Raw genomic sequence first — 9,205 nt, forward strand, 5'->3', positions numbered from 1 at the left:
TGTGTGGGGGGGGGGGGGGGGGGGGGTGGGGGGGTGGGGTGTGCTGGGTGCGGGGGGGGGGGCAAAGGGTCAGCTCCACCCAGCGCAGCCAGGAGCTTCTGTGGGAACCGGGCTGGGCGGCCAGGGTATTCTGCCTTTTCTGCCAGGCCCTCCGTTTCCCAATCCTCTCCACCCCGGGAGGGCTCCTGCAGCCAGGCTGCGTGCTCACAGGCAAACACTTCCCCTTACGGCCTGTTTCCTTGACAGAAAATGGGATTTGACTGTGCCTGCCTCGCAGGCTGGCCGGGGAATTGAAACATTGAACACATTTAAGGCAGGCTTCTCAGGCTCCACACCACTGACATTTGGGGCCTGCGGTCTTTGTCATGGGGGCGGCCTGTGCACAGTAGGGTGCTTAGCAGCAGCCTTGGCCTCTACCCATCAGATGCCAGTTGCACCTCCATCACGTTGTGACAACCTATAATGTCTCCAGACTTTGCCAATTGTCTCCTGGGGAGCAAAATGCTTGAGAATCACTGATTTAAAGCATTTCCCAGAGCCTAGAACATAGTAGGTGATTTGTCCACGAATTCAGGCAACATTTGTCAAGACCTTTACAAACATCATCGGTTACTATCATATCTGTTTATAGATGAGAAAACGGAGGCACAGAGACGTTAAGTAACTGGCCTAAGATGACACAGCATATTAAAAAGCCAGGATTTGAACCCAAACAGCCAAACCCCAGCTCCCATCCATCATGCTTGATCACGCATGTTAGTTCCTGACTTCAGAGAGCTCCCCGAGATTTCCAAACTCCTACTCGGGTCAGGATGACATTATCTCTCTTCTGGGAAGCTTTTCCTGACGTCTCTGACAATACCCGACACAATCACTTCCTTCCCCCTTCGCCTCCACTGAACATGAAGGCGAATGTGGCCTTCGACAAGGTAGACCAAGGGTCAAATGCCAGCCCCACTACTCATTCAATGACCGTGAGGTGCTGGGCATGTGGCTTCCCTTCTCAGCCTTGACCTTTCCATCTATAAAATGGGTCCATCACCCCTGTGTCACACACTGTGGCTAAGAGCACAGACTCCAGAGCTAGAATGCCAGGGTCTGAATCCCAGCTCTGCCGCTTCCAAGCCTTGGGCATTTGGGCAAGTGACTAAACCTTTCTGTGCCTCAGTGTTCCCATTTGTGAATGCGGCCAATCACAGCACCTTCACCACAGAGCCATGGCGAGCATCATGAGCTAGTAAGCCTATGCTGAGTGCTTTGAACTGCGCCTCACACTTAATAAGCACTGGGGAGGTGTTGCCTATGACTCTTAGGAGCCTCTTGGGGGGTAGAGAAGGGGCATGAATAAGGCATGTGGCCCAGGACATCAGCAATCTTGAATTCGCTCTTCCTGCAGCCTCCCAGGGACTCCAGCACATTCCTGTAAGAGAGCTTAATATGCTCGAAATCAAATCCCTGTCTTGGCCCCGACTGCTGGTAAGGACCCACGCAGGAGAGTGGAGCCAAAGGGACAGAGGGGCAAGAGAGCCGCTGGGCCTGGCCCCCTCAGCCCTTTTCCTACTTCTTTATCAGCTGGGGATCACTGTTCTGTGTGTCCGTGCTTCCCTCCACACGACAACACAGGCTCACCCCCATTGGTTGCCCCTCGCCTGTAAATCTCAGGGACAAGTAGCAGAGCCAAGAGCCTGGTGCCCCCATTTTGCAGATATTAGCAATAGCCAGGTTCCTCTACTGAGCACCTCCTATGCGGCAGACCCTTTCAGGTCTTCCCAGCAGGTAGGTTTCAGGATGCCCACTTTGCAGATAAGAAAATCCAGGCTCAGGGGAGAGAAGTTACTTGCCAGGAGGTGCTTTGAACTGTGCCCTGTGTCTCTTCCCTGACGTGTCTCAGCCAGACAGAGTGGTTTGGGGCACATGTGTGACTCATTCTAGGCCCCAGCCAGGTCCAGCTTTGCTAAGGTGCTGACTTTGTGTCTTCAAGGTCTGGGGGCGGAGAGAGGGGTGTCAGAAAATCCTGCTCATCAGTCCAGAGGGCCAGAGGGCACTGTCCTGTTGAGTCTGGTCAGGAAACGACCTCGCTCCCTGCTGCATCACCAGGAATCACATCGGCCTGTTTACACACCTGGAAGGAGCTCCAGGAAAGTGGAAAGTTGGCTGGGCCTCAGAGGAGCGGTGCCGAGGCCAAGAGGTCTGTGTGGGCAATGGGTCAGACCTGGCCAGAGAGCGTGTAGGGGCACGGATGAAGGTTCTGGGACTGTCTGGCTGGGAGGGGCTGGGAAAGTCCCTCCAGGCCCTCTCTGGGCCTCAGTCTTCCCAACTGAAAATGGGAGGGGTTGAAGTATAATTCCAGCTCAAATCTTCCACAAAGGGGCAGCAAGCAGTCTGGGGTTTTTGAAAATGCATGTCGGGCACCTGGGTGGCTCAGTCAGTTAAGCGTCTGCCTTCAGCTCAGGTCATGATCCCAGGGTCCTGGGATTGAGTCCCGCATCGGGGTCTCCCTGCTCTGAGGGGAGCCTACTTCTCCCTCTGCCTCTGCCTGCCACTCCCCCTGCTTGTGCTCTCTCTCTCTCAAATAAATAAATACATTCTTAGAAAAAAAAAAAAGAAAGTGCATGTCTTCTGAAATCAGGGCTACCTGGGTTCAAATCCAAATTCATTCATTCACTTATTTACTGAGTACCTACTATGTGTCAGACGCTGTCCTAGGCACAGGGAGGTGCTGTGGAGAACGAGCCATGCCCTTACACTGCCCACTGCTTACTTGGGAAGGCAGACAGTGAACAAATAATGACCATTTCAGATTGGGATGGATTCCATGAAGGAAATAACACAGGAGGCTGGTTTAGAGAGTGTTTGGTGGGGTAAGAAGGATAAGTATTCTTGAGAAGGGGTAATCAGAGAGGACTCCTCAGAAGAGGTGCTATTAGGGCTAAGACTTGAATGACCAGAAGGATCCAGCTGTGGAAGATCAGCAGCAAGAGCACCCCAGGCAGCAAAAACAGCAAGTGCAAAGGCCCTGAGGCAGGAAGAAGCTTGGTAGCCTTGAAGAACCAAAAGAAGGCCTGTTAGGCTAGATCATGGTGAGAGAAGAGTATGGAAGACTGAATCAAGCGTGTGTTCTAGGTTCTGAATTTGGTGCTCTGACATCCTGGGACCTTGATAACTCTGGAACATCAGCCCCTACCAGGGCTAGCTAATTCCTAGAGATAGTAAACAACTCAGGTGTTTTTCCAATGTAAACCAACCAATCCAGAGCCCACACCCCCAACCACCTCTTTTGTTGGGCTCTCTCACTCCAGGCCACGATCCATTCACCTGCCTCAATCACTGAGAGCCAGGTACCAGACAACTCCTATATCCCAGAGCCCACAGAAATTATTTGTACCAGCCAGTCCTATGCCTGCTTACCCTGACCTGCCCATTCCTTAAATATATAATATACTGCCAGATAGTGATAAACTCATGACAAAAGGTAAGGCAGGGAAGAGAATGGAGTGTAAAGAATTTTTTTATTTCTTTGTTAGGTAGGGTGGTCAGGGAAGGCCTTTGAGGAGGGTCGTCTTTAAGCAGAGATGAATGAAGTGAGAAAGCAAACCTTGCAGGTATCTGGGGAAACAGCAGTTCAGACAGAGGGGACAGCAAGTGCAAAGGCCCTGGGGTGAGAGCAATTTTGAGATATTTAAGAAAGAGGCAAGGTCAATGTGGGAGCAGAGGGAGCAAGGGGGCCAGAGCTCCTAGTAGTGATCAATAAATATTAGCTGTTCTTATTCTTTGTTGAGGGCCAACTGTGATCTGAACAGAAGCAAGGGAGCTTGACCTCTGATTTCCCTCACCCCTTATCTAGAAGTTAGGCTCAGAGATTAAATATCGCTAGATGAAACATGATAGCCGGAAGTCTGAGATGGGGGATCCATGGACAAAGACAGGGGGGTGAAGGTGCTCTCCCCCCACCCTGCCACTCCTCACTGTGAGGCCTCAGGCAACTCACTTCCCTCTCTGGGCCTCAGTTCCCTCTTTGTGGAAGTGGAACTAGAATGAGCCCCAGGTTCTGAGACGCTGTGGCAGGGGCTGTAATAGCAGCAGTTGACATTTATCGAGCGCGCACTACGAGCCTGCGCTTGGTGAAGTGCCTCAAGCATATGAATGCACTTCAGTACGATTAGACCCAATCTCCAGAGGAGTAAACTGAGGCTTAGGACTGACCATTTCAACGTAGCTCATTCCACCAAACACAAGCATCTCCCCTTCCCCACCCCCCACAGTTAGCTTCAAAGATCCCTCCAAGGGGCGCCTGGGTGGCTCAGTTGGTTAAGCGACTGCCTTCGGCTCAGGTCATGATCCTGGAGTCCTGGGATCGAGTCCCGCATCGGGCTCCCTGCTCTGCGGGGAGTCTGCTTCTCCCTCTGACCCTCCTCCCTCTCATGCTCTCTGTCTCTCATTCTCTCTGTCTCAAATAAATAAATAAAATCTTAAAAAAAAAAAAAAAAAAAGATCCCTCCAGGAAAAAAAAAATGTGTAAAGGATAGACTGCAAAAGAAACAAAATTTATGTGCATCTGAGATGTAGTTTTTGCAAATGGACCTATCCTTGATCACAAAATCCTGCAAGGAAAGGTCTATGAATAAATCCATTTTATCAGATGGGGGACCATTTCAGAGAGCTTCATGAAGACGCTGCAGATTCTTTCCTTCCTCTCACTCCTTTCAAAGCAAAATCTCAGTTTGATACTAACTTGTCTTTAACACCTTTCTTGAGCATTTGCCTCCCTATGCAACACAGAAAGGGCAGGTCTCAGGCCCTCGGCTTCAAGCGGGCAGCAGAGTGTAGCCAGAATCAGCCAACATTGGAAATTTGTTTATTGCTACTTTTCTTCTATTAGTCACTCATGATCCTGGTTTCCATACATGGTCTTGGTATTAAAATTTCTTTTTAAGTCATTCTATTTAAGTGTTTTGAAAAGGAGGGGAGGGTAGCAAGGCAGTAATGATGTAAAAAAGGGAGGGCATGATAGGAATATAATTAAGTAAGTAATACTGAGCAGAGTAAGGGAATCTAGTAAAAATGTTGTGGGCAGCATTTGGATGATGGAAACTAAGTCAGACTCTAGTCCATTTTGGGGGTTCCCTGTCTGAGACCTTTGGGTTCAATGAGATGATACATGTTTAAAGCACTAGGAAGATACTCGATACACAGGGCTGGATCTGTGGGGTTTTCTGGGAAGCCCCTGTTAAGGGAAGACTCAGAGTCTCCAAGAACCCTGGCCACCCTGTCTTCCAAAACCCAGGACCAAGAGAAGTGACCGACGTAATGTTTAGTAGCTGTGTGGCCCCATTTTACAGACAAGGAAAGTGAGATCCAAAGAAGAAAGGAGGTTGGTCCAGCAAATTAGGAAAGGGGGCCTTTCCTCAGGCAGACCCAGCACTGCACAGTTGGGCAGGTGGAGTGCAGGTTGGTTCAGTCTCCCTTTGCCAACTCAAGGCCCCTGTGCAACACGCTGTAGCAGTCCTGCCTAGAATATCCCCCCAATTCCTCTTCTTCAAAGCCTCCTTAGAAAGAGTCACCTGCAAAGAGTACCCACTGCAAGAACTTATCTTGGCCACATGGTCAATCTGGTTACATTTGCTTTCAGTGGGTGTGGGTGCAAGGCAGGAAAGAGGGCAAGACTTGCCTGCAAACACATGGAGCTAGTGCTCACTTGCAAGTGCTTTAACAGTCTCATCTATCCCTACCAGCTGTCCAAGGCCAGTCCCCCAACTTCCATCTCCCAGGATGGCCATTCTTGGAAAACTTTGAGGTGATCCCTCCAGCAGCATCCTGATTTCCTGTGTCTCCAGCACTCTTGTGGCAAGAGCTGAAATCTCCAGTAGCACTGGAGAATTCTCTGGAGAACTGCAGAGAATTGCAATCACTGCATTCCAGAAGTACGTCCCACTCCTTTTCATCTCTGCTGATAGTGTTCTGTTCCAAGCTAGGAGGACATAATGTAAGAATTGTTCCCCCCCTCCACTTCTATCTGCTCTTTGGATTAACCCCGACCTCCCCGCAGACCAGCTCACCAGTCGCCAGGGGACAGGTGCACGAGGGCCAACCCTGTCGACCACACAGACTCCCAGAACATCAGAGCAGTGGTGACCTGGAGACCTCATCAAGCTGGAAAGCCAGGACCCAGTGAGGGGCAAATGGCAAATGCCTAGGCAGCTCCATTGTTTTTCCTGATCTGATACCTCCAAAGTTTTGGGGAACCCATACGTACAATATAACTTCCATTGGGGGTTCCAGAATTTCTGTATGAAAGAGGCTGAGAAGTGGCAATCTGAGATTGGGGGTGGGAGTGGACACTAAGGCTACATGCCTTGAAGCTACATTTGCACAGCAAACATAAAGTTTTTGTTAGCCCACCGGCCTTTGTTTGGGGAGGTTATCACAGGGTTGATACTGGTTAAGATTACCACAGAAATTGTCTGGAAGCTTTGTTAGCATAGCACACCCACTCTTTGCTTTAAATGTATGTCCCAGATCAATAAAAACAGCAATGTTCTCTGTTCAATGTTCTCTAAGGATGCTGTGATTCACATTGTACATCAGATTGAGAAACATGTCCATTATTAATATCCAAGAATAAAATAATAATAAGTGCATATATATATATATAAAATATGGGGTGAGGCTTTGAGTATGCTGATAGAGATTTCTGAGGGAGGCTAAGATCCCCCAAGAAGCCAGACCTGCCTCCTGGGAGGAGGCCCACACTTACCAGCCCCTTAAATGAGGCAGGGCCACACAAAGGGTCCCCACCGTGATCTGTAGGGAACCACGAGAGGTTTTTATCTAATTATAACTGAGGAAAGAGTATCAAGTGCGATGATTCAAAGTACAATCTCTGCATTCTGGCTCTGTACCGGCTATGTGACCCTGGGCAAGTCACCTAACCTCACTGATGTCCATTTCCTTGCCTGGTCGGTAGGGAGGTTCATAACAGCTATCTCCCTGGTTCTGTGCACATTACACAGCATGATGCCTGAGAGGCTCGTCACATGGTACTTGGCACATAGTAAGAGTTAAGCATTCAGTACAACCCCTTACTCATCAGGATTACCACCATCGCAGAAAGCTAGAGGCACGTTACCGGGGCACCTTGGGGTTCTCATGTAAGTGGATTCACAGTAAAGCTAATGAAACTTAAGCTTCAGAGCCCCTCCCTGAACTGAATTTTCCACCTGAAACCTGTGTACTTTTTCTTAAAAAGCACCCCTCAAATACTATATGCTTCAGGCCCCATAACACTTGGATCTGGCCCTGGGTTCACAGCTCTTGCTAGAGGGCTGAGCAGAGAGAAGCTTGCAGAAACCCCTGCTGAGGAGAGAGACACTGTGTGTTCTGTCTTTTCTTCCCTGGGGCTCCACCAGTGACCTCACAGACCCATCCATCCTTCCACCGGTGATGCTCCACAAAGTGAGGCCACTTCCTCGCTCAACCCTTCACCTCAATTCTCAGACGCCAGCACCATGATAGCCCCACTTTACAGACAAGGAAAGTGAGACCCAAAGAAGAAAGGAGGTTGGTCCAAGGTCTTGAGGTCAGCACTCGGCCAGGAATGGGATGGTTTTGAAAAGTGACCTAATCCTTATTCTGGCATTTGTTGTTTCTCTCTTCAATGTCAAAAAAGTCTAAGAGCTTGGATCATTCCACACCAGAAAACTTGTTTGTACGTTAGTCCTGGGTCTCTTTGGCACCAGCTGGTATCACCTTCTTACTCCCTGTGCCCAAGGAGGGCCCCTTCCTCCAGGCAGCCCTCTCTGAATACCTCTCCCAGCTGCTCTGGTCTCTGCTGGTGGGTGCTGGGTAATGTACCACTAAATTACACCGTACTCTCTCTGCTTTTCTTTTTTTATGAACATTGAATATCGCATTGAGAGGTAGGAAAGCAACTTCTGGAGGTAGAAGGCTTGTCCTATGCCCTCCCATTATGCCCCAGATGGGCTGGGCACCCGTGAGGGACCCAACAGGGACCCGTAACACCATCTTCTCCCAGCCCCCATTGGTGTTGACTTTCATCATGACATTCCTGACCTCAATCTGCAGCCTTTGGTCCAGGGATTTACTTTCTGTGAGAGTGTAGAAACAGCTCAGTTCTGGATTCTGACAAGCCAGGGGCTGGATCCCCACTCAGCTACTTGCTGTGTGTCTGGGCAAGGCACTTCATCTCTCTGCGCCTCACTTTTCTTCTCTGGAAAATGAGATAAATACCACCCCCTCCCCCCTCCAACCCCCGGGCACGGAAAGGACTCAATAAAATGATGCCCACAGGGCAGAGCTTCACTTCCTGGCTCCTGGTGAGGGTTCCTCAAACCTTGGCTGTTCCCATCAGGGAAGGGGCCTGGAATAAAACCTGCCAGGGTGTCGCAGGCACTTCTGTGTACCGGGCTCAGTTCTAAACCACTTACATCTACTGCCTCATTTAACATTTACAACAGCCCTATGGGTTGATAGTCTCGGTTCCTCCCTTTTCACATTTGAGTGAAATGAAGTTCAGAGAAGTTCTGTGACTTGCCCCCGGTCCTACAGCTTGGCGTGCATTGCGTGTTCATTGCGACGGTCAAGTGAAAGGTTGCTCGCAGCGCCCAGCGCATAGCTAGAGCTCCTGGAAGAGGATAAAATCACTCCTGGAGAAGTGAGAACATCCCGGGCTCCGAGGCGCCGCTGGCGAAGGGTTAGAGGGGGGCAGGGTACAGGGGAGAGGGTCGAGGGTCGAGGGGGGTCCGGGACCGCAGCGGCCTCCCGCCTCGGAGGCGGGGGGACCAGAGGGGCCTGCCCGCGGCGCGGCCCCCCGGGTGGGCGGAGCGGGGGCGCCCCGGAGGAGGAGGCGTTACCTTGGGCGGGAGGGCGAAGACCACCGGCAGCAGCGCGAGTGGCGCCAACAGCAGCACCAGCAGCCGCCGCGCGCTCCACACCTTCTTGGCCACTGTCGCCAGCGCTGCCATCTGCACGATCGCCCGGCGGAGCGGGCCGGCCCGGGACTGCCGGTGCCTGGCCCCCCGCGCCGGCTTAAAGCCTGGGGGAGGGTCCGGGGAGGGGACTGCGCTCGGGGACCCGCCCTCGCCCCGCTCGTCCCGGAGGAGAAGGGTGGTGCCTGCGCCCCGGGACTGGGGGGGCCGGGGGGCGGCGGGAGAGGGCCGGGAACGTTAGGGAACGTTAGGCACAAGAA

The 9,205-nt window shown here is 51.4% G+C and overlaps 1 protein-coding gene across 1 annotated transcript in view; it reads right to left on the reverse strand.

Annotated features, from left to right (window-relative positions):
* Positions 1-8,920, reverse strand: part of SLC13A3 (solute carrier family 13 member 3) — a 67,941-nt gene extending 59,021 nt beyond the window's left edge. The window contains exon 1 of the mRNA XM_021689342.2: positions 8,871-8,920. The gene's annotated coding sequence lies outside the window, so the exon portion shown is untranslated. The remainder of the gene's footprint in view (positions 1-8,870) is intronic.
* Between the last annotated feature and the right edge of the window lie 285 nt (positions 8,921-9,205).

The sequence above is a fragment of the Neomonachus schauinslandi genome, chromosome 10 (assembly GCF_002201575.2).
Source record: "Neomonachus schauinslandi chromosome 10, ASM220157v2, whole genome shotgun sequence".
NCBI lineage: Eukaryota > Metazoa > Chordata > Mammalia > Carnivora > Phocidae > Neomonachus > Neomonachus schauinslandi.